Consider the following 26,605-nt stretch of genomic DNA (forward strand, 5'->3'; position numbering starts at 1 on the left):
CTAAATAATACCAAATAACAGATTTATGGAAGTGGAATTATTTGATCAAGGAGTAAAATATTTATATATCTTATCCAGATTTTAAACTGTTTTCCCCAAAAAAGTGACATTACTAGGATTTTTTTTTAATGTACTACGTTTTACATTTTTTATATCAGTCTGGTTCTTCTGGTACCATTGATGCGTCTAAGCCTGTCACATCCCTCCACCCCATGGGGATTACATCTTGAATTATACTTTCTTCTTGGGTGGTTGATTTTATTGCATTTGTATTATTATACATTGTTTCACTTGCTGTTCCGTCTGGGTGGGATTTCTCATGCGAGGTGAGGCGGGTGGGCTGTGATTGCTGGCTTATGTCTTACCTGGGGCATGGAGGTCAGGCAGACACACACATCCCGAGCCACATCCCCTCCTCTGAGCCCATCGTTCAGCCTCTGCACATCCTCCCTGGTGATGCAGAGGCCTTCCTATCAGGGTTGGGAGGAAGGATGAGATGCTGCCATGCTCCGCGGAGCACTCCTGCAGAGCTGCGCGTGGAAGGGGCAGCCCGCACACCCATGTGGCAGAGGAGGCCCCCCCGCTGTGTGGTCCACCTGTCTTCTCTGCCTCCCTCCACCCTGCCGCATTCTGGGGAGCCCAAAATTCCCTGAGGAGCCAGGCTGTCCCCTCACCCCCTAATCCCCGGCAGCCACTCTGCCAGTGTGGGGTCTGGGGGCAAGTACCAACTCTGGTCCCACAAGCAGGTGACAGGAGATGGGCGCTGGTGCTGGAATGCCCCCCATGAGCAGCTTGGGCTGGTGCTGGCCCCACCCTCACCCAGCTGGCCCCTTGGAGTCCTGCTTCTGGACTCTCACTGCACTCAGTGGGATTTAGAGATTTTTCCTTTTTAACATCCATTTGACAATGTTTCCCAAAGGCCTACAATCTGCTGAGCACTGGGGCAGGCAGTTCTGGGGATGCAGAAACAAAGAGCAGGGAGCTCAAGGCTCTAGGTGGTGTAGCAGCTTCTAGGAACTGAGAGCACAGTGGGAGGGAGCACAGATGAGGATAGAAAGGTGAGTGTCGGGTAAGGAGCAAGCATAGATGTCTCACCAGGAGACCCTAACTGAGCCTGGGTGAAGTCCAGGAGGGCTTCCTGGAGGAGGTGGTGGCTAGGCTAGGAAGGAAGCAGAATAGGGAAAGAGGAGAAGAAAGCATTCCATGTCAAGGGCTCAGAATATAGGGAGGCAGAGAGAGGGAATAGGCATGGTCTTCCCAGGAAAGGCAAGTAACTGGGTGAGATGAGAGGAGTGAGTATCCCTGACTCTTGCAGACCTTTCCAACAATCACAGCCACCAGGACCACCAAGTTAGACCACTGGGAGAGGGGGAAGAGGCGTGTGGTGTTTGCTGAAGCAGAGAGCGGGTTTGCGGTACATCTCAGAGCATCGTGGTGCAGGCTGGAGGAATATTCGTGGATGGAGGCGTAGAGCTGGGGTCCTCCTGCAGGGCACTGAACCGAGGGATGCACGAAACAGGACTCGGGTCCCATCTTGCCATCCATCCCCCTCCCAAAGCCCATGGCCTTATCAGGGGCTGGGATTCTAGAGCTTTTTGCTCTCACTGGGAAGGGTGTCGAGCCTCTCACAGACCCTGAGAAGGTTCTCTGAAGCCTGGTCCATGGAGGGAAGCAGGCAGGGAGAATGGCCATCCCTGCCAGAGAGCAAAGGGTGAAGGACAAACCTCTGTTTGCCATCTGTGTGACTTTGGACAACCTTGAACTTCCCAAGCACAGTGTCTGTGTCTCGTGGACTCTGAGCCTTGCTGGTACATGCCGAGGTTGCAACACCGTTCCTGAAATCACCTGTGGTGACACCAGATCTCTTCTGCCTCACGGAGAGAGGGCAGCCGGATGGTGTTCCTGAAACCTGCCACCGCAGCCTTACCTTGACAGCCTTCTGTGCCAAGGTGCCAGGTGTCTGGGGATCCTGCGTAGCTGGATACCACTGCATCCCGGACCCTCACCACCTGTCTTGGGGGCTGGCCAGTGCCTCTGTAGCCAGCAGAGGCGTCCAGGGGTGGGTCGGCAGGCAAGCGGCTTGGATGTGCCTAGTTAGGCTTTTATGGTGGGGCAAGGCAGATCTGTGTCTGACAAGGCACACGGGTGGCTGCAGCCGTCTGTCTGAACTCCCGGCTGGGCCTGCCCGGAGAGCAGAGGACACACCTGCAGGCCTAGCCCGGTGTGGCCCAGTCACAGAACAACGGCACCAGGCCCTTCCCGCCCTCCCCAGCTATGGCTTTCCTCTCCTGAGATATTCGTTTCCACTTGTTCATGAAAGGGCTAGACCGAGCCAGGCCCGGGGGGTGGAGAAGGTGGGGTGGGCAGGCCCCGAGCTGGGAACTTGCTGCATCTTCTCGTGCAGGCGGAGGGCAGGCTCCTGGGAGACTGACGCTGATGGGGAGCTTTAGGGCTGCGAGTGTCTTAGAGCAGCAGTGTGTCTGGCCATTCAACCAGGTTTCTTCAACCCGCCGCCAGGGCTACTGCTGGGCCCTGGGAACTAGGGACAAGCAGAGGGTCCCGCCCCATGGACTTGTACTCTAGTGGAGGTAAGCAGACAACCCACAAGATCTTTTCCAGCAGGGTAGTCTCTCGGAAAGGCTGGAGACAGGACCATCTGGAGGAGCATGACGGCGGCAGGTGGTCTGGGGCCTTCTGGGGGGGAGACACCTGCAGAGACTGGATGAAACATCGAAATTATATTAAACGTATCAGAATGGTTGCTTATGGGGGGATGGAATGGGGGAGAAGGATGCAGATTGCTGCTTCCCCTCCGTTTCTGCAGAGAGGCCACTGCATGCATTCTGAGGGAGCGCCCCGGCTGCACTGGGTGGGGTGAGGATGGGACAACATAACCTTCCCTATGCCGGGTTTTCACGGTCCCTCTGTCTTCAAGCCCCACTCCTCATCCCCACCTTCACCCTTCCAGGACCTCCAGCTCCAGAGCCTTCCCCAGGTTTTATTGGATAAGTCAGCAGATTTCTTATTTCCCCACTTTTCTAACTTCCCCAAATTCTCTTGACATCCCTCATCTGCTGTCATCCCTCTTTTTCTTTTTTCCTTTATAGGTTGATGGCTTTCATTCTTTTTGGCCATTTTATTGGAATTTGGGGGAGGAAGTGGACACAAGGCCACGTCTACCCGCCATGTTTGACTGAAGTTGACAGCCCACCATTTTCTCCCTAATTTGGGGGTGACGGCACCACAGTCGAATGAGCTCCTGGAGGCAGCCGGCTGCGGGGAGGCAGGATGGGATTGAAGGTCAGCGTTCCCAGGTTTGGGTCTGGCCCTACCACACGCTGACTAGGTACTTTGACCAAGTCCCCTACCCTTTTTGAGCCTCAGTTATCCCAGCTGTAGAAATGAGATGGTAACGCTGCCCCTTCCCAAACCAGCAGGCAGGTGGAAGGCGCTCACTCGATGCTATTTCCCTTCCATAAGGGACACATAACCCAGCTTCTCAGCACCGTCCCGGAGAGGTCTGTGACACGTCCCAGTGCTGGCACTATGATCAGGGCAGGGCAGAATCTGCTGGGGTTGCATCTAGCGATGTCTGTCCTAGCTGTTCTACCTCCTTACTTAGGGGCAGACACAGATTCCAGACCTGCCATCTGAGCTCTGGAGCCTTCAGACATTGCAGCAGAAGGTGGGCTTGTTTCCACACAGGCACTCATGGCTCTGAGCATTGTGGTGCAGGCTGGAGGAATAAGGAATGTCTTTCCTTTATGTGTTCCTATGTGGAGGGAGGAAGGAGTAGGTGGCCCACTGGTTGGCAACCAATGACAGAGCTTCCAGGGTGAAAGTTGGAGCTCTTTGAGCTCTGAAGAGCCCAGTGATTCTAGAAAGACTTTACCATCCAGAAGTGATATATGAAGCTCCAGATTTCTGTCCCTGGGTCATTTTCCTGCTGGACTACATTCATGGGAACTGTGGCCCTTTGTTCCCCAGGATGCCAACAGTAGGATACATCTTAGACCCTGCCCTAGTTCTGCAAGACATTCGAGCCAACCGCTCCCCTCTCCCCAAGCCTCAGTTTCCCCACACATAAGAGAAGCAAGTACACAACATAAAGATGCCTCAAGTAGGTAGCTCTAATGATCTCTGGCCCAAGGGGCCCCACTCTCTGTCAAATCTCCAGTAGTTCTGGTTGGAAACGAGTCTTCGTGTTCATCAGTAAGAGATTTTGTAGCTCATCACTTTGCTGATGGTTCCTAACCCCTTAAGAGACACATGCTCATTTGGGGACTACAGTATAATTTTTGCACAGGTCTGCAGGGTCCGGAAGCACACCCAACTGAAGGATGAAAACATCGTCCTTTGGTGGGGATAACAGGAAAATAACAGTGGTGATGAAGAAACCGAAGCAGCATGCCAGTCCTGCCAGGCATGAGTCATCTTGTCACTCCTCTGACATAATGGTCAGGGTCTCTGGGGATGGTAAATGGGACACATGTGACAGCTGTGTCTCTCTGTCCTAGGGCCAGACCCATGGGAAGAGTGAGGAAATTTTCCGTTCTGTGATCATCAACATGGGGAGACAGAGGTGAGATCTGGTTGGCTAAGAACACACTGTCTGGGTCTGTCCATCAGGGGATGTATCCAGAGGCATCCAGGAGGGTAGCCACATGGGGGCTACCATGGAGAATGGTCAGGTTTCTCTGGGACCTCGTGGGGACTCCCATCAGGAGGGCAAGGTGAAGCTCTGACCAATGACCACATTGTGGAACTAGCACGTTTGTCCTCAGGAAACTGTCTATGGATTATGAATCTTCAGGTGCCATCAAACCCCACCGACATGCAAACCTCCTGCATTGAAAAGCTTCTCTGTTACCCCTCCCCCCAGGGGGCCATGTACAGAGCCGTTGGAAGGGCTGCTGATTTGCTTTAAGCCTGAAGTTCCTTTGCAAAACATCAAAATAACTATCAGACATATTCACTCATTGGAGGCAGTTTGGAAAATACCAAAAAGAAAAAAATACATAATTATCATTCCTATCACACAGTGTTGACTACCATTTTGATATAATTCCACCCTTGACGTTTCCTGTTTGTGTTTTTGTCCTTTTACACAGCTATGATTATGCAATTGTGCCCTTTCATATCGTGATGTTATTTTTTTTTTTACAAATGTTCCCTAAATACCCCAAGTAATGGCTGAGGACAGGTAGCAGTTCAGCTAATCCCGATTGTTGGTTAACTAATCCATTTCAAGCTTTGGCTGTTATAAATAATAGTGCAGTGACCATCTTTGGGTATTTTAATTTTTAAACCTGGAATCAATTCTTTAGGGCCAGTTCCCAGAGCGGAGCTGTTACACCAAAGGGTATGAACACTTTTAGATTCCTCATCTCCCATGGGAAACGTTGACCTTAGGATTCCACCTACCGTGTGCCCAGAGGGTCAGGGAGAGTCCTCTGTTCACAAAACTCTTGTCCCTTTGTCCTAGACCAGCCAAATGGCCTGAGTCTGACCATGGAGTACTCCGTAAGCCCTTCCACCTCTCCCCATTCTCTCCATTCTCCTCTGTCATCTGTAATTGTGATCTTCGGAAGCCTCGAAGAGCATTCTGGGCTGGGGGTGCTTGGCTAGTGTTGGACAATTCCACCAGAGGCCATTGCTCCTGACCGTGCTGGTACGTGCCCGTGGAATGGCCTGTAGTGTTAACAGCCTCGCAGCGTGGCAATCAGAGTGACTAACCAGAGTGCCTTCCTGTCTCCTCAAAGTTCAAGCCAGGGGTCCCAGGTTCAAAGAGCTACGACTGACTCATTTTTTCCCATTCTCCAAAGGCCAGTGCAATTAGAAAAAACCGAAATCACCTCCCACCTTGCCCAAACAGAAGCCCTTCTCTGGGGCTCGCTTGGTCCGGGGTCCAGGCAGGACTGGCAAGAACAACATCTGGGCCAGGGCAGACACTCGCTGTGACCCCAGCTCTGGGGCTCCGCCCCAGCCTATCGGAGATTCTCCTTCTGATCTGCCTTACCCCTCCCCCATCCACCAGGTGCTGCATTTTCCACTCTTGGCTTTAATTTTCCTTTGTGTTTGGGCACCAGGAGGAGGGCTGCTCTGGGAGTCTCTATGAGCCTGATGAGCCTGGGGGTGGGGGGCAGGAGTCTGAGGTCACCAGCGCCTGGGGAAGGAACAGGAAAAGTGAACTTTACTAAAGGGTCATGCATTTTTCAGGGCAGAAGAAGGTTCCAAACCAACTTTCTAACTTCACAAATGTGCACGCGTCGCTGACGGTGGGCCCCAACGCTTGGGGTACTGAGGAGCAGGCACTGGGTGGGCTCTCTGGGCTCCATGGCGACACCCCGACGGCTGTCAGGAGTTGAGTCTGCACTTCCAGGCCGAAGCTTGGAGGTCCTCACTGAACTAAGGCCTGGAGCACACGCGGCAGCAAGCACTCATGTCTCTGGTGACACGGGGCCTACAGCCTCCAAAACAGCTTGCTACATTGGGCAAACACCCTGCTCCTTTCACGTACTTGAAATCTTTTCAGGAATAAGGGAGGGCATAAGTAAATAAATACATTCTTTCTCACTGGAGTGAATCCTCTCTCTCCCAGAGATCCCACCTCCTGGCCACTCTCCCACCCAAAGGAACCAGTCAAGTAAGGCTAGAACTTTCTTCACATGCTGTGACTCCCACATCTATGAACTCTTTTCAGTGAAACACGCCATTCCTCCAACTGTTTCCACGAGGCTGGGTTCCTACCTGTTTGTTTATCTTCCTTGGGACAAGCTCCATTTTTCAATTTCCCCTCTGAGAATGTGGTGTGGACAACTGAACAGTGATTCTGCTGAGGCCGCACGCGCAGGAGCCCTTGGCACCGGTGTTCTGGACACTCCACGCCTCCAGACTCCATCTGCCGCGTCGAGCAGTGTGGGCAGCCGCAGCCCAGCCTGGTCTTAGCCCCAGCTTAGAGTCACAGCCCCGATCGTGAACCCCCGGCAACGAAGCCAAGACAAAACCTGACAAGATATTCAGTGTATCTCAACTGTATTTCATGTCAATTATATTTTGCAGACTAACTGTATGACACTGTCTCTCCAGGCCCTGAGGAGTGCCGTCACGTGTGGTTCCCAAAGCCGCTGTGAGGTCCCTGTGCCCAGGAGGTGAGAGCCCCTCACAAGGCTTCTGAGCTTCGTGTGAGGGGCGGGGAGGATGGGAGACCACGCTCTGTACGGCCGTGACTCCTTCGTAACACAGAGCAGCAACACTGATCTGTCACAGTTCTCTACTTGGCAAGGACAAATTCCACATTTTAAAGAAATACAAGCAGGTTAAGTCAAATAAAAACTTCCCCCGAAAACTCAAACCTTTTCACACAGAATAACCCTGAGGACGTTCTCTGTCACTGTCCCACCAGGGCTCCATCTTTGCGAGGCCCCCAGCCCTGCTGTGGTGCCATGAAGAGAGTGTGGACAGCCTGCTTTTCCCCTCCCACTCACGAGGGGGTTGGAAACAAACATTTCTGGGGCCTCTCCGAGGTAAGCACTCCTGCTAGGCATTCTATGTGCCTGACTCCTAATCGTCACCACAACATGGTGACATGTGTTCTTATCTCCTTTCCACACATGGGAAAACCAAGGGTCATGGGGGTGAAATCGTTTGCCCTTGTTGACAGAGCTGGTAATGCCAGTTTGGATTGGAGTACAGAGCTGTTGACTCAACGGCCCATGCTTTGTCTCTGGCCTTGGCCTCAACACCAGCGCCATCCAATAGAAATAGAATAGGAGCCATAAAAATGAGCCAAATATGTAAGGTTGTGTTTTCTCATAGCCACATTAAATAAAGGAAAACCAGGTGACTAATTCCAGTAACATTTTTTAAAGCTTCATGGATCCAAAGTATTGGCACTCGGACATGGTAATCAATAGAAAATTATTAATTTTGCTTTCTGTGTTTGGAGTAAGTCTTGGAAACCCATTGTGTAGCCCCCACTTACTACACATCTCAGTTTGGACCAGCCGCTTGGCAAGTGCTCAGTAACCATCCGTGGCCTGTGACCATCACGTCGGACAGCTTGGCTATTCAGTATACAAATACTGTTCCATTTTCTCTCAGCCATTCTTTAAAGAGAATTACATTTTTTCTCTTAATGCTCTTGAGTACATTTGCACTTTTTGTAAGAAACAGGCAATGCATTCCTAATAAAAGTGAAATGAAAATGGTTTCTTACCCATCTCAGTCTGCTCGGGCTGCCATAACAAAACACCACACACTGGGTGGCCTAATGACAAGACACTGTTTTCTCGCGGTTCTGGTGGGTGGAAGTCTGAGATCAAGGGGCCAGAACGGTTGGGTTCCGGTGAGGACCCTCTTCCTGGCTTGCAGATGGCGACCTACTCTCTGTCCTTGCCTGGTGGGGGGAGAGAGAGAGAGAGCAAGAGGGAATTAGCTCTGACACCCCTTCCTGTAAGGACACTAATCCCGCCATGAAGTCCCACCCTCATGACCTCATTTAATCCTAATTATCTCCCAAAGTCCCCGTCTCCAAATACCATCTTATTGGGGGGGTGGGACTTCAACTTATGAGACCTTGAGTCTACAGCCCCTCACTAACTAAAAGGCAGGATGAGAAAATGGCTCAGTGCTTGGTGTCCTCAGAGGTATGTCTGAGGACAACCTGGAAACTTCTCCTGGTGTGTACGGTGATGCCTGCATGATGCAGAAATGCCCCTGCAAAGTAAAGACTTGCATTCAAACCCTGCTCATCACAACTCTTTACACATTTTTTCCCCTCAGTCTTTATAGCAAGGGGCAGTATCCTTAACCTAACGTTTACAATTCAGACCTGGAGGCTCTGAGGTTTGGTGATATGTTGGCAATCAAATGGGTAAGTTGAGCGGGAGGCAGGGCTTAACCCATGGCCTTCTGAGTGTAGCGTTCTCTCCTACAGTCTGCTCTATGAAGACTTGCTGGTGACCTCTTGTTATTGCCCAGGGAAGTCGGGATTACTGTGGACCCCATTCTGCACTCTTGTCTTTGTGTCCTTTCTGAGCAGTGATGAGTGACAAGATCCCTTTGCACGTGACTGGGGGAGCTTCTGGGGGGCGACGCCAGGGGAGCAGACATTGGAACAGGTTTCACCTTGTTATTGAAGTGCTGGTCTATTCTTGTATCCTCAAACCTTCACTTGAACCTGCCAGACCCTGGGGGTGCATAGTGAGGGCAGATCTTGGCCTTCAGCAAGCACAGGATGGGGACATGATGAGGGACAGAGGCAGACTTGCTCCTAAACAGAACCTGTGTCAGCAAGGCATTGGTCAACCAGCAGATGACAGCAGACATCTGAGCCCCCCTGGGACTCAAGGTAGATGGCGCTGGCTGCCAAGGAGGCAGTACACCAGGATGGCCTCATTGAGGGACCCACACCTAGGACAGGAGCAGAGTAGAGTGGGTATCACCCCACCTGGAGATGCCACCTCGGACACGGGGGGTCTCTTTCCCACCTTCATGGCTTCCTGACACTCAGAGGATAACAAGAGGAAATACGACATGACAGTCATTTTACATACATCACTTGTTATGGGTTGAATCGTGTCTTCCAAAAATTCGTACGCTGAAGTCCTAACCCTTAGTAACAAAGTACGTGACCTTATCTGGAACTAGTCACTGAAGATAGAATTAGTTAAGATGAGGTCATTGGCCGTTCATCCATTACACCGCCCTTACATAAAAGGAGAGATTTGGAGACGCACACAGGGAGACCCCACATGAAAAGGAAGGCAGGGAGCAGGGTTATTCTTCTACGATCCAACAACATTGAAGATTGACCCCAAACCACCAAAAGCCACAGGACTGGTATGTCACACATTCTTCCTTATAGCCTTCAGGAGGAATCCAACTGGCTGACACCTTGATCTTGAACTTCTAGGCTCCTGAGATCAAGCCTCAGGCCTTTATCTGGCTCAGGCCTCCTCTGGTGTAACTGAGACAATGGGTTTTTGTTCCTCAAGCCCCCAGTTTGTGGCACTCTCTTAGGGCAGCCCTGACAAACTAAGAAAAACATGTCATTTAATAAGTATACCAGCCCTGTGAAAAAGATGGTATCAAGCCCACTTGATAGAAGAGGAAAACAAGGCTCAGAGAAGTGACTTATGCGAAGTTACTCAGAGGTGGGGTTGGAACCCAAACCCATGTCACACCCAAGCCCACTACATCCTATGACTTTGGCGGTTATTTCCTTGGGCTTTGTGTGAGTGTCCTTGGGGAACTTAGGGAAGGGCCAGATCATTTCCTCATGAAAACACTACTTTCTCTCTACTTTCTCTTAGGAACCTTCTCCAGATTCTTTTGAAAGGCAAGACGTGTCACCCACTGAGAACAGGAGCTGTGGATCACCTTTCAGGAACCCAGCTTCTGGATAAGCCAGCTCCACTGGTCCCACCGAGCTGGACCATAGACCAGCAGTGGCCAAAATGTTTATCTCATTCAGGCCTCCCCCAGATGGAGCTGTGCTCCTGCCTCAGGACCCGCCCTGGATGGAAGTCCCCTTCTGACGGCAGAAATGCCCCTGACACGGATGAACGGATGCCCCGATCGTGCGTGGTTCATGAGTTCCATTTACTCGGTCCCATTACAGGAATGCGTGTCTTTTCATCTTCTCTACAAAATGGAATGGAAAGTGAGACTAAATCTCTAAAGAATTTTTATTGGCCCCGCCTGTCATTTACTTTGGCTTCATAAATCAAAGAGACAGTCAGGTTGCAAAATACAGGCAGCCGGCTAGTAATATTCCAACAGGTTGTGCTATGGGCTCTGTATATTGTACTTACCGGGTCAAGTAAACATCTTTTCAGCTTTCTGAGATTCCATTCATTGCGTGGGGGCTTTCTTTCCAGTTAGTTTCACTCCTCTGATGGCACGTTAAGGGACTGGGGAGGTTCTTAACAAGGTAACTCTTACTCTTTTCATTGTTTTCCCCATTAGCTAGACCTAGACTCAAAAGCAATTTTTCTGAGGCCGTAGGATAAAACCAAGCATCCCCTTTAGCCTCCTTCACCTACCCCTGCAGGAAGACAAAGGACACAGCGGAAGGTCCAACCCTTACTCAGCCGCATACCCGGCAGTTTCACAAGGACACATGACACTGTTGGAGCATTCCTGGTGATTTATCCCTAAAAGGATATTCCTGTTGACTTCAATTCCTTTCTACTTTTAGTTTTTCTGAAAAATTACCAAAGTAATACATGCTTATTTTATAATATTACCTATTACAAAGGCATACGAGTCAAATACGATCATTGTTTTGATGAGAAATTAATTATTCCATATAGAATATTTTGCAATTGCTTTTTTCCCCACTGAATAAACCAAGGAAACTTCTAGATCAGTAGAGATTATTAACACATTTGAATTCCTTCTGTGTTTTCCATATTTTGTTTAACCATTCCCCTGTTGGTGATAGTTAGGTTGTCTACCATCTTTGACTCTTACAAATAATCCAGCTATTAACATCTGTGTGTTTTGTTCAAGTATTTCTATAGGATGAATACTTAGAATTAACATTTTTGAGTAGAAGAAACTCCCACTTTAAGAACTGGGAGATGCCACTCACTTTCCAATCAAAGTCATACTTCTTTTTTGTCCCCAATGCACTGTAAGAGAGTGTGCCTTCCCACCCTGTTACACCCTGAATATTATGTATTGTTTACGTTTTTGGCTAGCCTGAAGGGCAAAAATGATATTGTTGTTTTAATCGGAAATTAGCTGATTATTAGGGAATTCGAGCATCTGACCTTTGTCAGCCTTGCCTCCTCTACGATGTGCCACTTAATAACGTGTCCCTTTTTCGATGGGATTGTTTCCAATTTTTGTGGTTCTTTTAGTCAGCCCTTTATTTTCAAAATAATATTTCCAGTTTCATGCCTGTTTACAGAAGCCTGTCTTTTACTCAAGGTGAGAAAATGCTTTGTGCCTGTCCATGTTCTCAGGTGCAAGCAGTAGAGACCAACTCGATTTAACTGAGGCAGGAAAGAGATTTATTAGAAGGATACTAGATAGCTTAGTGAAAGGATAGGGTATTTGGAAACAAGTTTTTTTTGGGGGGAAAAAAGTCAGATTGGAGGGAGGCCAGAGAACCAAGAATGCAGAAAAATGCTACGTGGGGACAGTGAGATACTGTGGATACTGTGGGGACTCTGGGACCCTCATGCCCTTGTTCCTGGGTGCTTGCTGCCCAGAAGCTATTCTCCTTACTCTGCTGCCATCGTCTACACTTGACCCTGGCTCCCAGATGCTGTCATCCCACCATTACCACCCTCCACCACCTCCATCGCCATCGCCCCTGCACCATCACCCCCACTGCTACCAGCACCTCCCACCACCGTCGCCATCACTCTCCCCTGATTCTGGGCAGTACTCCTTCAGATTCAGCCTTCTCAGTGGGAGTCTTAAATTGTCCAGACACACGCTTTAGCTGCCGGGAGTCAGGGAGAATAATCTAACATTTGGGTTAATTGGGGGCAGGATTGGTATCCTCATTAAGTCTTCCCATCAAGGAACATGGTATGTGTTAAAATCTGCCACAACAATTTTTGTTAATGAAATCCCAGTCTGATTTTCATTCATTTATAGGTGTTTCTGTTTTCTCTCTCCACATTCATGATTTTCTCTGTATCCTTCGTGTTTTAAAATATCATATTGTGTTTTTTTTCATTCATCCTAATAGGATATATGGGTCATTTAAATATGGACTTCCTTCTCCTTTCTGCTCTATGTTCTGCCAGATTTCCTTAACTTATCTTTTGGTTCATTTATTGATGCTGATTTGGGGATGGCAGCATGGGGAACACATTTAAAATGTCTAAGAAAGTGTTTTGTTTCCAGAGTATTCTTTTATGAATGTACTATCTTCCTGAATTTTTGAGAGTGCTAATTAGAGTTTTTAGAAGTTTGTTTTGTTCACTGAATTGTCTGTCTGCCCGCTGAGTCCACTCTACAGTCTGCCCCTGTCGTCCTCATGTTGCACGTGCTAACTTGCTTCATCTGCCTGTTGGAAAACTACATTGGTTCATCCGATGTGGGTATAGTGGCCCTTTGTCCAGGAGGCTTCTTTTCTCATTGAACTGGCTGCTTCGGGGATCTGGGCACCTGGGCCAGGCTGGCAGCCTCCCCCCTGCCCAAAGCGATGGGGGTAGGTGTTCAGACTAAAGCCACGGCTACTATGTGAGTTCAGTAGTGAGTTCAGCAGCAAATGGCCCCTGGGTTCACCTGCCTCCCCTCCAGCCCCTCCGGCTGACGTAGGGTGTGCCTGGCTGCAGAGGGGAGACCCCTTTTCCGGGATCCGTTTGTCCAGAGGAGCTGACAAATGGCTTCCTCTGAGTCCCCACTTTCTGCTGGTGATTTTCCATTCCAGTCTCTGGCCTGTGCCAGTAATAACATTTCACACTTGTCTGACACCTTTTCTCCTCTGAGCTCCAAGCACTTTACAAGCAAACAGTTACTATTATTGCCCTCTGAATTCTGATGGAAAAGCTGAGAGTTACGGGATCAAAGCGGCCACAGTTGGGGGTGAAGGTGAGGCTCCCAGACACCCGAGCAGCCCCAGACCACGCAGGACCAAAGAGAGCGCTGGGGCCCCTGGGGAGAGGGGGCCCGGGCTTTTAAAGAGGTCCTCAAGGAGAGGAGGCCTGGGGGAAGGCTGTCAGCACGGGCTCCCTGAGGCCTCCTCAGGGAGCTCTGTTTCCAGGGTGAGGCTGTCTCGTTTGTTCTTTGTGAGTGACGGCAGAAGCCAATGGGGCTTTGGAAGCCATTCCCTGAAAGGAAAGGTGGGTCGATGTTTTGTGGGTTTTTCTGGGGACGAGAAGACTCACAGAAGCAGCAGGGTGTCATCAGCATGTGTCGGTCGAGGAGCGAGGAGCAGATACGTGCTGTGTGGCCCCAGACAGTAGAGTAAGATTCAACTGCTCCGATCTTCACGCGGCAGGGGGGTCACTGCCTGGAGGCCTTGCTGACACAGCGAGCTGCCCAAAGCGGGGTGAGCGCCGGGTCCTGGTGGGACCCGGTGGAAGCTTCTTCAGCTCTCAACGTGGATGTACGTCACCACACGGGGCTCAGGCAGGGTGACACATAAGACCTCTTCCCACCCAGACGTTTGCCTCATAAGATTGGACTCTCATGCTGTCTCCTCCAGGTGGGAGCAGCACCGGGGCTGAGACCCTGAAACTCTGGGACACGCGGCATCTCGCTGGATCTGCGAGACTTCTCGAGACCCCCTCCTTCTTTCATTCAGTAAGCCTTGAATTGGGGTTTGCATTTCCCCTCTTCTGTAGGCGGCTTTGCCCAGTGGCAGCGAAAGGTCTAGCTAGAAGGAACACCTGTAACCATATGATTTTCAGCAGCCAAAGAAGGAGCTTTTGACTCAAGTGTCTGCTGAGCTGGGGCTGAGAGTTAGCAGTGAGCAGAGGGGGTGGTGTGTGTGCTGAATGCAGCTGCCCCCAGTCAGGTGGCTGGGAAGTGGCCCTCGTTGACCCGGGAATACATCAATCTCAGGAAGGATTCATGGAACTGTGAGGTTGGAAGGAACACCTGGCCAGGGGGCAACTGAGAACAAGGTAGGAGGAGGCAGGCAGCTGGGGCACGCACGTGTGGGCATGCGTGGGTTCGTGTGTGTGTGTGTGTGTGTGTGTGTGTGCGTGTACACGTGACTACCTTTGCCAAGCGGATACAATGCTGAGCACGTTTGTATATGTTATAGCTCAGTTGAACCTTTCACCACTGGGAGATAGGTCTCTTAATCCCATTTTACAGGTGGGAGATTGGGGGTTAAGTAACCAGCCCTAAGTCATAGCACCCGCGAGAGCCGAGCTAGGATTTGAACCAGTTGTCCTTGGCTTGGATGCTCTTTCTCTTCAGTAACCCTGCCTGGCTTGAAGTTAAGTGCCACAAACAGGGTCCCACAGACCTTGTCTGACAGGCCTGGAGTCTTTCCTGGCTAGCAGAGTCCTCCCAAGCCCCAAATTCTCTTTCCCAAGCGCTGGCTGCCCCACGAGTCCCGGGCAGCTCCTCTTGGGTCCGCCCCCAGCCTCACAGACACTATAGAGAGCTCTAGGCCCAGGCCCAAGCACAGCAGGGCAGCCCTTGTCCAGCCCTGCGGTTTGCGATCTGGCCATTCATAACTGGCTCTGAGCAGGCACTTATCATTCTTCCACGACCACCCAGTCAGCCCCACGCTGCCTGGAAGTGAAGCCGAGCTGTCCAGGCCAGCCGCTGCTCAGCCCGGCACTCTGCGGCTCCCGCCTCTGTCTGCCACCCCCTCTGCAGCTGGCTGGGCCTGCCCAGCCCAGGGGATGCCGGAGCCCAGAAACAGCAGGACCCGAATGTCCCCCACGAGCCACAAAAGGAGATTCACAAATCAAAGGGGTCTGGGAGGACAAAGCTGTCACATCAGCCCATCATGGAGCCGGATCTCAAAATAACGCCGGGCCAGAGGCCTGCCAGCTGTGAGTCACCACCCAGCCAGAACAGGCACGGCGGGCCCCGGCCGTGGGGGGAAAGCACCTTGGTGGCCAGCTGGCTGCTCCAGCCAGACCTGGGAGGTGCGGGTGTCTGCGGGGTAGTTCCGTGCTTCCCATGGTGGGGGTTCTAGGAGCAGAACTGGGGGGACAGGAAATGACCACAGTGATGGCTCCTCTGTCTCTCCCTGAGGGCACAGTCTGGCTCCCTCCACCCCATCCGTGGCTCCCAGCTTCCAAGATGAAGAGGAGGAGGCTGGCACAGCCTTCAAGTTCATGCTCTAACCTGACTGTGGCTGTAAGCTGCTGGCCCTCTTCTTCCTGGGGACGGAGGGGAGTCGAGATGCTGAAACACGTTGAGCAGCTTGTCCCATATGAGCCCTGTGGCAGCTTGCAGACCTAGGTCTCGCACTCAAGGGTTCTGATTCCCTCACTGTCTGCCGGCCCTTCTTCCCTCCCCCAATGCCTGGTGACCCATGGCACGGACGGGATGTGCGGGAAATACTTGTGTGTGTCATCGTTTCCCTCTCCTCCTAGTTTAAGAATTTCCCTGACATTGTTCTCCTCTATCATCACACCATCCTGAAACCTCGTTCCTTCCTCCCAGCACCCTTTACTTCTGTTGCCCTTGAAGCAATGACTTGTGTGTCCATAAATATGAAATGGCCTGGATAACAAAACACATGGTTCTAACTGTGTTTTTGTTACTAGCTCCTTTCTCCTTTCTAGGCCTCATTTCCTCATTGCTGGGATGACAAGGTGATCTCAGAGACACGTTCTGCTCTAAAGTTTCAGGGGGCCAGAAGATGGTCGTTAGTGGACTGAACATTAATTAGAAGAATATGTTTAATCTTGGGGAAGGAGGCAACAGAAGGTTAATCTAAGGAAGGGTAAGAAATCCATCTTTGCTCTTGCCCCTGTGAATCCTCTTGCTGTTTGTTCTTCAGTGGTTTTCCCTAGCCCCCCACCCCCAGCTGGGGCTACACACTGTCAGAGTGACCTTGGGCACCACGGTGATCCGGCAGAGGGGGCCAGGGCACTGATTGGAGTGAGGTTTCACTCACCACCATGCCCCGGACAAGTGACCAGGACCTGCCTTGACCTTCTCACCCTCAACCAGAGTCTACTTGTCCCCAGCCCAGAAGCGAGCAGGTGGGCGATGTGAATTACAATGTCCCTTTCAGACTTGGCTGGCTCTTTCCATCCTCCTGCAGTTCCTCTCCATACGGCTGACAGGTGACATTCGCATAATGTCATACAATTAACAAAGTGTACAATTCAGGGGTGTTTCGTGTATTCACAATGCTGTGTAACCATCTGCTCTCTCTAGCTTCAAAAGTCTTTCATAACCCCATAAAACACCCCATATTCACCAGTAATCACTCTCCATTCCCCCTCCTCCCAGCCCCTGGTAACTTCTAATCTGCTTTTTGTCTCTGTGTATTTCCCTATTCTGGATAGATCATATAAACGGAAACACACACTATGTATCCTTTTGTGTCTGGTTTCTTTCACTTTGCAAAAGTTTATGAGGTTTATCCCAGTTGTACCACAGATCGGTACTTCATTTCTTTTTTATGGCTGAATACTATTCCAGGATCTATCTAAACCATAATTTATTTATTCATTTATAACACTTCGGTTGCTTCTATCATTTGGCTATTATGAATAATGCTGTTACAAACCTTCACATGCAAGATTTTGTGTGGACAGATGTTTTCATTTCTCTTGAGTATATGCCTGAGAGTGGAATTGCTGGGTCATATGGTAATTCTCTGTTTAACTTCTTGAGAAACTGCCAAAGTGTTTTCCAACGCAGCTGCACAATTTTACATCCCATCAGCCGTGGATGAGAGTTTCAAATTCTCCACATCCTTGCCAACACTCATTATCATCTGCCTTTCTATTATAGTCACCTTAGTGGGTGTGAAGTGGTGTCTCATTGCAGCTTGGATTTGCATTTCCCTAATGACTAACGATGTCAAATATCTTTCATGGATTTTTGGCCGTTTGTATATCCGCCTTGGAAAAATATCTACTCCACTCCTTTGCCCATTTTTAAATTGTTTCTTTTTTAATTATTACATTATAGGAGTTCTTTATATATTCTGGATACTAGACCTTTGTCAGATATATGATTTGTGAATATTTTCTCCCATTCCATAGGTTGTCCTTTCACATTCTTGATAATGTCCCTTGATACACAAAAGTTTTAAACTTTTAGGAAGCCCAATTAACCCAATTTTTTTGTTTGTGCTTTTGATGTCATTTCTAAGAATCCTTTGCCAAATCTAAGATTATGAAGATTTTCCTCTATGTTTTTTTTTAAAGAATGTAATAGCTTCAGTTCTTATATTTAGCCCATTGATTGATTTTGAATTAGTTTTTGTATATGGTTTAAGGTTGGGTCCAACTTCATTCTTTTGCATGTGGATATCAGGATGTTTCCACTCAAGTGGCTGTTTGGATGAGAAAGAGAATTTGTAAATTAATTTCTCTACCAGAGTTCTTATGTATTTTTCTATTTGGGTAAACATAAGTATCCGCATAAAAATGCATGTAAGCCACGTCACTTTTTTTTTTTTTTGTGAGAGAGAGAGTGTGCGTGTACACAAGCTTTTGGGGTGGGTGCAGAGGGAGAGGGAGAGAGGGAGAATTTCAAGCAGGCCCCAAGCTCACTGCAGAGCCCTACTCAGGGCTCTATCTCAAGACCCTGCGATCATGACCTGAGACGAAATCCAGTGTTGGATGCTTAACTGAGTCACCCAGGTGACCCCACACTTCACTTTTTTTCAAGTTCCTGGTTGTTATGCAAATTAAATTCGATGATGTATGTAACACTTACATAGCACGGAGTTGAGTGGGATCTAATAGTGGCAGTTTAGGGGACATAAATTGTCAGCCTCTTAAGCAGGAAAAAAATGGTAAGAATCCATCTCTTCAGGAGAGCTTTGCCTGCTTGTGCTGTGTTTCTCTCTGTTTCTTTCTGAAACAATGGCTCCTCCAAAGCCCTGTGTCTATGTCATCTCACCTTCACCCTGTGTGTGCTGGTGGCATCTCCCCTGTTGTTTGGGTGGACAAGGCCAGCCCTCAAAGACGGTCGTTGCCCTGGGAAGGCAAGATTGCCGCCCTGGAACCTCCCCCAGAGACCACAGTGCCTTGCGTCTGACTGCAGGCTCAGCCCCGGGAGTCTCCCCATCAGTGGAGGACTGGTTCGCAGCCGTGACCACCACACACATGGCTGTTCATCAGCAGGAGAGATGCTGTCCTGAGAATGTGATTTTCCATGGGTCCACATCCCAGGAACAGGATGCTGGATGAGTCTCCACTGAGCTGAGAGATTCCCGAGTCATTATCCTAGGCAGCACGGTTGGGAGTGATGGTCCCCCCGCCCCCACCTGGACTCCAGCTTCTCACCCAGCGGTGGTGATGACTGACTGCTCCTGAACTTCCCACTTACCTTATCATCCAGAAATAAATGCTCTCGCTTTCCCCATAACGTCCTTCCTTATAGCTGTCTCAACTAATCGAGCAGGGATTGCAGCATTGGATGCCCCAGACCACTGTTCCCTCTGCTTCCTCCCTACTCCCAGCCTCCGGCCTGCCCTCATCCATTCCTCTCCCTCTCCAGTCCATGAAGCAACCGCAGCCTTTCTTGGACAGGCACCTTTATGTCTCCGTCCCCAGCTCTTCTCTCCCCAGGCTGAGTGCCACACCCCCTGGCCACACCCCCTGGCCACACCCCCTGGCCTCACCCCCTGGCCACACCCCCGCCACGGACTGACCCAACTACCCCTTCTCAGAGCTGACAGTGGACTGTTCACGCTGCTGGAGAAAATCGGACCACCCGTGTGCGCCCAGCAGAGCCCTTGGAACCCCGTTCTCCACCATGGCTACCTCCCATCTTCCTTTTGCTCTCACCTCCTACCTTGCAGCCCCGACAGACAGAAACCGGGGAGCCCTCCTCCCACGGCTTCCTCCTATACACCTCGTGGGCCCATGCCTTCTGAGGCTTTGCCTTTGGGGGGCCCATTACTGCTCTTGTCATTTCCTTTATTTACCCTTACTTGCTGGTTTCTGCTTCACTCTACCTTCTTACAGAGAAAAGAGACCCAATTCCCCCTCCCCCAATTAGTGCTTTTACTCTTTCCTTCTTTTCTGACCAAATTTCTTGTTTCCCAGCCTCGTGCCCACTCCTCTTCTCTGCTCGCTGGCTTCCACCCCATTCCCCCAACAAGCCTGCTCTGCTGGGGTGCCAGCTGCAGCCCTGAGAGCTGAGTGAGCACCTTGTTGAATCCAGCCCAGAGGGCACCTGTGATTCCTAGGCCGCATTGGCCCTTGCGCACCATTTCCTGCCTCGTTTTCACCAGGACACTACTTATGCGTCTGTCCACGCTCCTGGTGTGCTCCTTCCCCATTTCCTTCGCAGACTCGTTCCTCGGCTGGTAACTTAGATATTGTGTCTCCTCCAGACCTGTCCTTGTGTGTCCCGTCTCCTGTCCCTGTCCCCTCCCGGCACAGCTTTTCCACCCTGAGGTCTCTTGCGGTCTGGGAGGTGGGCGGGTGTCACCCTCTGAGCGCACTGTGGGTCATGGGCTGCCAATTCTCTCTGCACGGCGGCCCCGCCGGGAGGGTCTGCTGCCTCCACCAAGGGTGCCTTGAAGACTTTCGCCTCCAGGGTCTGAGCAGAAGACCCTCTGGAGAGCAGAGTTCTGGCGAGATCCTCCACCCCGGCTACTGTGCGGTCGGTGGGGCAAAGTGTGGTCACCACCTGGGACGGTGTCCGACACGCAGGGTCTCAGCCCTGGCCCCGGTGGCCTGACCCAACGTGTGTGTTGACAAGGCTCCTGGTGGAAGTACCCACACAGCAGGGCGTGAGGGGCTGCTGGGGTCTCCGTGGGGCAAAGCAGAGGAGAGTCCCAGAACTCCATGTCTTCAGATGCTTTGCCTCCAAAAAGAGGCCTGGCTTCCAAGAGAAATTTGACGGAAGGAGCCCTGTATTTTTTTTTTTCCCTGATGAAATGGAAGCTTATGCTCAGTAAACAAAAGAGATTCTTGTTTGAAAAATAACTCTTGCCCCAGCTTTGTGGGCTACCAAGGGGAATCAGATTAAAGGGGAAACACAGTAGCAGCGTAGATGTCTGGCTGTGCTCGAGGTGGGCAGATCACAGGCCTAAACTGTTCCCATCCATGGTTTGGGGCCAGGCCTGGGCCTGATAACAATCTGAGGCAAGGAGATGAGGAGGAATTTCTTTGAAGGGCTGGATGCACCCCTCAATTCCAGTAAAGGAAAGAGCCCTGCAGGGTGCCGCTTCCTCCCCAGCCCTCCTCACACTGGCCCTCGGGGCGACACCCATACTTTCGCTCACCCCCACGAGGCCTGCCGAGCTCCAGCACATGGCTAAACAGGACCAAAATCAACCCTGGCTTTTGAGTCGCCTCCTGAGGCCAAAAACAATGGTCCGTCCAGCTGCACTTTAACAGGGTGGTTTGGGTTTAGCTGGTAACTCGCCCCGTCGCCAGCCCTGCCTCCATGACCAGCACCCCTGAGCCAGGCGGGCAAGGCCAAGGCTGTTTGCAGGAAACAAGAGCTCCGCTGTGGGGCCAGCGTGCTGTGATTCCACGCTCCAAATTAAGATGATGGGGTTGCAGAGGAAGTGAGCTTGGGACAGCCCCAGGCTCTACGGTTTCAGGCCGATTTGAGAAGCCTGAAATAGAAAGCTCCTGCCAGCGTCCTGGAAAGGGCCAGGATCTGGGCTCCAGAACAGTCCTGCAGCCGCAGTCCACGGTCTTCGCCGTAACCAGCTACCATCTTGTGACCTTATACGCACTGATCCCAGGTCAGTGGACTTTGCCCCTTTCCCGCGGGGAGCCTGGCACTCACCCTGAAGCTCAGATCTTAGCTGTCACTCAGAGGTGACACCTCTGACACCTCCCAGGGCAGGTGCCTCTGCCATCCCCATAGCACCTCGCCCACCAGCTCCCGGGGATGGGGCTCGGTCATCACTGCATCTCACCTTCAATTACAGGCCACCCCGGGAGCCTCTGGCAGGTCCCTCTTTAATGGAGGCCTTGCTTCTGCCCAGCTGCCAAAGGTGTACTTAGTTGGTGGCCTTGCCTGCTTTCTGGCTTCGTTACACTCCTCCTGGGGCAGGCTGTCACCACTGAGGCGGTGGTGGTACCAGAGCATAGCTCTTCCTGCCCAAGGAGGTCTCCTCAACGGCCGCTGTCTGTTCTGGAGCTCGCTGGGCCTGGCAGAGACGTGGTCATGTCTGCATCACAGCCCGGCCTCTCCCTGCCCAATCCCATGCCCCTGCTTCCTTCACAGGTGGACTCCCCAGCCAATCCTATACTCATAAGCCGCTTCCAGAGAACCTAGCTGGGCCCGTCTGGGGCTGGGACTTCAGAGTGCCTCAGAGCAGATGAGGCAGGAGGACGGATGGATGGATGGATGGATGCACGCTGAGCTGAGCCCAGCATGTCGGCCCCAGCTTTCCACAGGCCCAGGGAAAGTTCTGGGCCTCAGCCCTCACGTTGGAGAAGACCTGACAGCCTGGAAGACCCTATGAGCCGCTTGCTTTTGAGGGTGCAGCTGCTGAGCCCAGCCAGGAAGGTAACAAAACAGATCCAGGGAGGCCAGCAGCAAAGCTGGCATGGGCGATGTGGCCAGGACGGAGCACACAGAGCTGTGACTCTCACTGCAGACCAGATTGCCACCTCCTGGAAAGGGAGTGAGGAGCCAGGCTGTCCCAGAGCCCCCTTTCCTGCTTACTGCCTGAGGCATGCATTCCCTGACTACAGAGTTGCAGGATACCCAGCGGCGGGGCATTGTCAGCATTCTGAGGGAGGAAAGTGTGTGATAGCATGTGTGTGTGTACGTGTGTGTGCGTGCACATGGATGGAGTTGGGGGCAGGCAGGAGGAAGTGGAGGAGCCTGGACCTCCTAACATGGGCCTCTGAGGCCTGGGGAGCGGGCTTGGAAGGTGGCGGTGTGGATAAGCTCTGGGCCTCAGCCCCAAGCCCGCCCCCAACAGAGGCTGTGAGAGTTTGGCGGGAACCTGGCAGGCCCATCTCTGGGGGCAGAATCAATCTCACATGGCTCTGTGTCCCCACTGGGAGTGGCGAAAGAGAGGCCTGGAGAAGGTCCTGGCCCACGGCCATCTCCCTGCCTGTCCTCCAGGACCTAAGACACCACACTTGTCTTTGTACCTGCAAGCCTTCACTTGGGGGGGGGTGGGAAAAATGCTGGGGACGTGGGGCGGCTCTAGGACATCGACCCGGCCTCGGGAAGGCTGCCTTAGCCTTCAGTGCCTGACCCAAACTCCCTGTCCTGGCTGCCAGCCCATAGCACAGCACCATGGTGGTGATGTCCCTTGGCCACAAGTCTGCTCACAGTGGAGTCTTGGTCAATCACACATCTGCCCCCTTCGGCTGAGGCTCCCTTGTTTCTCTCTCCCCTCGCCCGGCGCTGCCTGGCCCACAGCATCAGCTCATCTGAGGGAGACGGGGGGCAGAGTCAGACCCGACGGGGCGGGAGAGAACACTGGGAGTTAAGGCTCCGTGCTGCAGGCTGGTTTCCCAGGTACGGACGGAGCTGTCCAACAGTTTCACTTAATCCTCCAGGCTTACACCTCGGGAAGTCAGTGCTATGATAGTCTCCATCCCCTACGGGAGGACTGAGACACAGAACAGTGTGGAACTTGCTTGGAGTCACACAGCCTGGGGGGCGGGACGCAGTAGGGGAGGGGAGGGCTTCTGGCAGGCTACTGCTGGGTGGCCTGCCTGGGCTCCAGCTGCACCTCCGACAGCTGGGTGTGGCCTTGCCGTGTTCAGCCTGCGTGGTGCTGGATTGTCACGGAGGCCCAGGGAGCCTGGTGGGGATGAGAAAGAGCCCTGCGGTCTGGGGCATCTGTTTCCAATGACGCCTCCGCATTCCGTAGACTGCAGCCTGACCTTCCTGCAAAGTGCCAGCTTCAAGGCGCTACTCGCCGGACGTGCCTTCTAGGGTCCGTGCTATGCTCGGGCGCCCCATCTGCCTACTTGTTGCAAGGAAGCTGGGGCTGGGGCACTGTGACCCGGTGTGTGATGGGAGGCCTGGGCCTCGGTATAGAGCAACACTAGCCCACTCTGCGTGTTCTGGTTGCTCAAGGCCCCTTCCTGGAGTTCACGACAAGCGTTGGCTTGAGTTCGTGCTTGCACAGGTGAGGTGCCATCACCCCTTTCGCATCTTACTGAGTCCCGTAGTACCTCTGGGATCCCCCTTCTACAGATGAGGCAACAGGCTGTGAGATCAGGTGATTCTCCAAAGGCCTCCTAGAGGGCCAGCAGGACTTCAGCCGAGATCTGGACCCAGCACACAAACAGACGTGTCTATACCATGTGTCTGAGGCTCCGTGGTGAGTTACTCGGGGGCTCAAAAGCAATCTAGACCACACTCACCCAGATGAGACACGTCCGTGGCATGTGGAGGAGCAACCAAAGGGTCCTGAATCGCACACGCAGGGGTGCCGTGGCCCAGCTCCCCGTCCTACATGTTTCATTTGTCCTGGGCCTTTCCCAGGCGCACGTCTGCATGCACGGAAATGGGGGGCGGGGGAGCCCCACCATTCAGGCTGGAAAATAGACAAACAGCAAGTGGAAAAGGGATCACGGGCAGAGAGGTTACGGGTCCACGTGGTGCACCGGGTCCTTACATAGACGCCCTTGCAAGAGGTGGCCACCGTCCTGCTGGCCTGGAGTCTTCATGTGGCCTCCCTGAGCCTCCGCTGCTTCCTCTGTAAATGGGGAATCCTCACACCCCCTCACAGGGTGGCAGGGGGGAGGTGAGGCATGGTAGACATTCCGAAGAGCCGCAGACCTATGAGCTGTCACTGTGAAGAGCAGCTGGGGAAGGCATGGGGGGCACTCAAGTTTGCGAAGTGAGTGTTGCTCTTCAGAGCAGTGATTTCCAAATTTCTGGCCTGGCGCCTCCGTGCCCTGCCTGTGCCTGATGTCAGGAGAACCTTCGACAGTCCTGAGAGACATGGCTTGGCTTCCATGACACACTGGTGAGACGGCATCTGGGCTTTTATCGAGCCAATCAGCAGCCCTAAGCCAGGCTATAATACCAACACTGGGCCTTGCCCTGGACATGGACGAATAGGTGGGCCTGGTCCAGGGTGCTCCCTGGGGGCTCCAGAGAGGAGGCTGGCCATGCTGGGCAGAGAGGCCCGTCCTTCATTTTTCATCCCTATTAGTGAAAACAGGCTGTTACTGGCTCTGCCCAAGAGGACACAGATGACACAGCCCAGTCCCTGGAGGCCTGTAAGTCAACAGAGGCCTGAGTGTCTTGCCTGCTGTTGGCGAGATTTCCCTGAGTCCTAGGCGGCTCCCCTCAGTTTCCTGTTCCTTCTTTGGGGCCTAGTAGGCCCCTTCATTCTGCACCTGGGGTAAAGAGACTGGTAGATCTCACTTTCTACCCCTGCTCAGAGCCTCCAGCTTAGGCCTGGGTTGAAGACCTCCCTGTGCCTGCCATTTGCCCCTCCCCTCCAAAATTTTGGCTAGTCCTAAGGCTCACAGGTGGCCTGCCCTCATCAGACAAGCTGCCATGTTGGGTCATGTGGGCTGAGGAGGGCATGGCAGGCAGCTCCGCTGGCGTATTGTGGGGCATCAGGAGGCCCGGGCTGTCGTCATGCAGGAGAAGCACCAAAGCTAGAGAACCACGTAGAAGGCCACAGGCTCCCCTATGGGTGATGACAGATGGAACTATTGTCCCCCAGGTACAGTGAGGAGAAATAGAGCTCAGCAATCCAGAATGTGGGCTTTGATGAGACAGGACCTGGATTCAAATTCACATTCCGACTTTCCAGCTGCATAATGGGCCCTCCGTGCCTTGGTGTCCCCATGTTCCAGCTGGGGAAAACATTTGTCTCCCAGGGCTCTGTATGAGTATCCTGTGTGGGAAGAGAGATAAACCTTTTACTAAAATGTCTGAACCTTGCATGTTAAGTCATGGGGAAACCACGGGATTATTACTGGGGTCATGGCTGGCATTGTGTATATGGTTCATCTCAGTCCTTATGATGGAGGGCAAGATACTAGGATACCCATTTGACAGATGGGATAAGCTGAGGAAAAGAAGACTATAGATATTATAGATGTTATTTGCCCCAAATCTCACTGTTAGTAAGAGGTAGAGCCAGGTTTGGAACCCTAAGGTATTTAACCCAGAGTCTGAGCTGCTATTCACTATGTTTCACATTATCTAGAGGGCTTGTGGTTTTATATACTCGATACTCGGGATGTTAGCAGAATTGGGTTTCTCCAGGTGAGACGTAGAGGGACAAGCTTGTTTTGGTATGAACCCAGGCATTACTGAGCATTTCAGAGAGACGAGGAGGTATTGCCTTAGTCCAACCCTCATGCCAACTACACCCCCATCCCCAAATCGAGATAGCTTCTAACAAAGATACATCGAATAATATTATGATACCACAGAAATAACAAGCCAGGTCTAGGGAAAAAGAAGTAAAAATAGAGAAGCAAGACGAGGTAATAACACACATATATCAACTGTGAGGACCAGCTTAGTGCTATAATTGAGCTTCGAGTTTCACTCTGAACTTTGGCAGCAGAAGAGAACTTTATTGATTACATCATTCACATGGTCACAAAGAGAGCCCACCAGTTTCTCAGGAAACCCAAGGTTTCCACAGTAGAGCTTGGCAATGTTCTCCTTGTATGGCACTTACTTAGGCGCTTCTAGAACTTTCCAACCACAAACACAGCAATGGGCCTCCCTTGGCCACCCCAGAGGTATTTCCTCCATGGAAGCTGAGGCCTCCAACTGCATGAGGTTTCTGTACTGTTGCAAAGGGACAGGCCTGTTCTCCTGCCGTAGAACACGTCCAGAGAGCTGGTCAATTCTGTCCAAGCTCCGGCACTGGATTAGGGCAGTTATCTAGTGGGGAATATGCATCAGCAAGTTTGTTTGGCTTCTAGACAATGACTGTGAATGTCGCAGAGGATCCCATTTCCAGAGACATTCTGGTTTCTTGGACACCTATGGCAAGACCCACATAGAACCAGGCAGGGGATTCTGATGTTGAACTTGGATTCAGTGGGCTGAG

This window comes from Ailuropoda melanoleuca, chromosome 6, assembly GCF_002007445.2.
Source record: "Ailuropoda melanoleuca isolate Jingjing chromosome 6, ASM200744v2, whole genome shotgun sequence".
Lineage (NCBI taxonomy): Eukaryota > Metazoa > Chordata > Mammalia > Carnivora > Ursidae > Ailuropoda > Ailuropoda melanoleuca.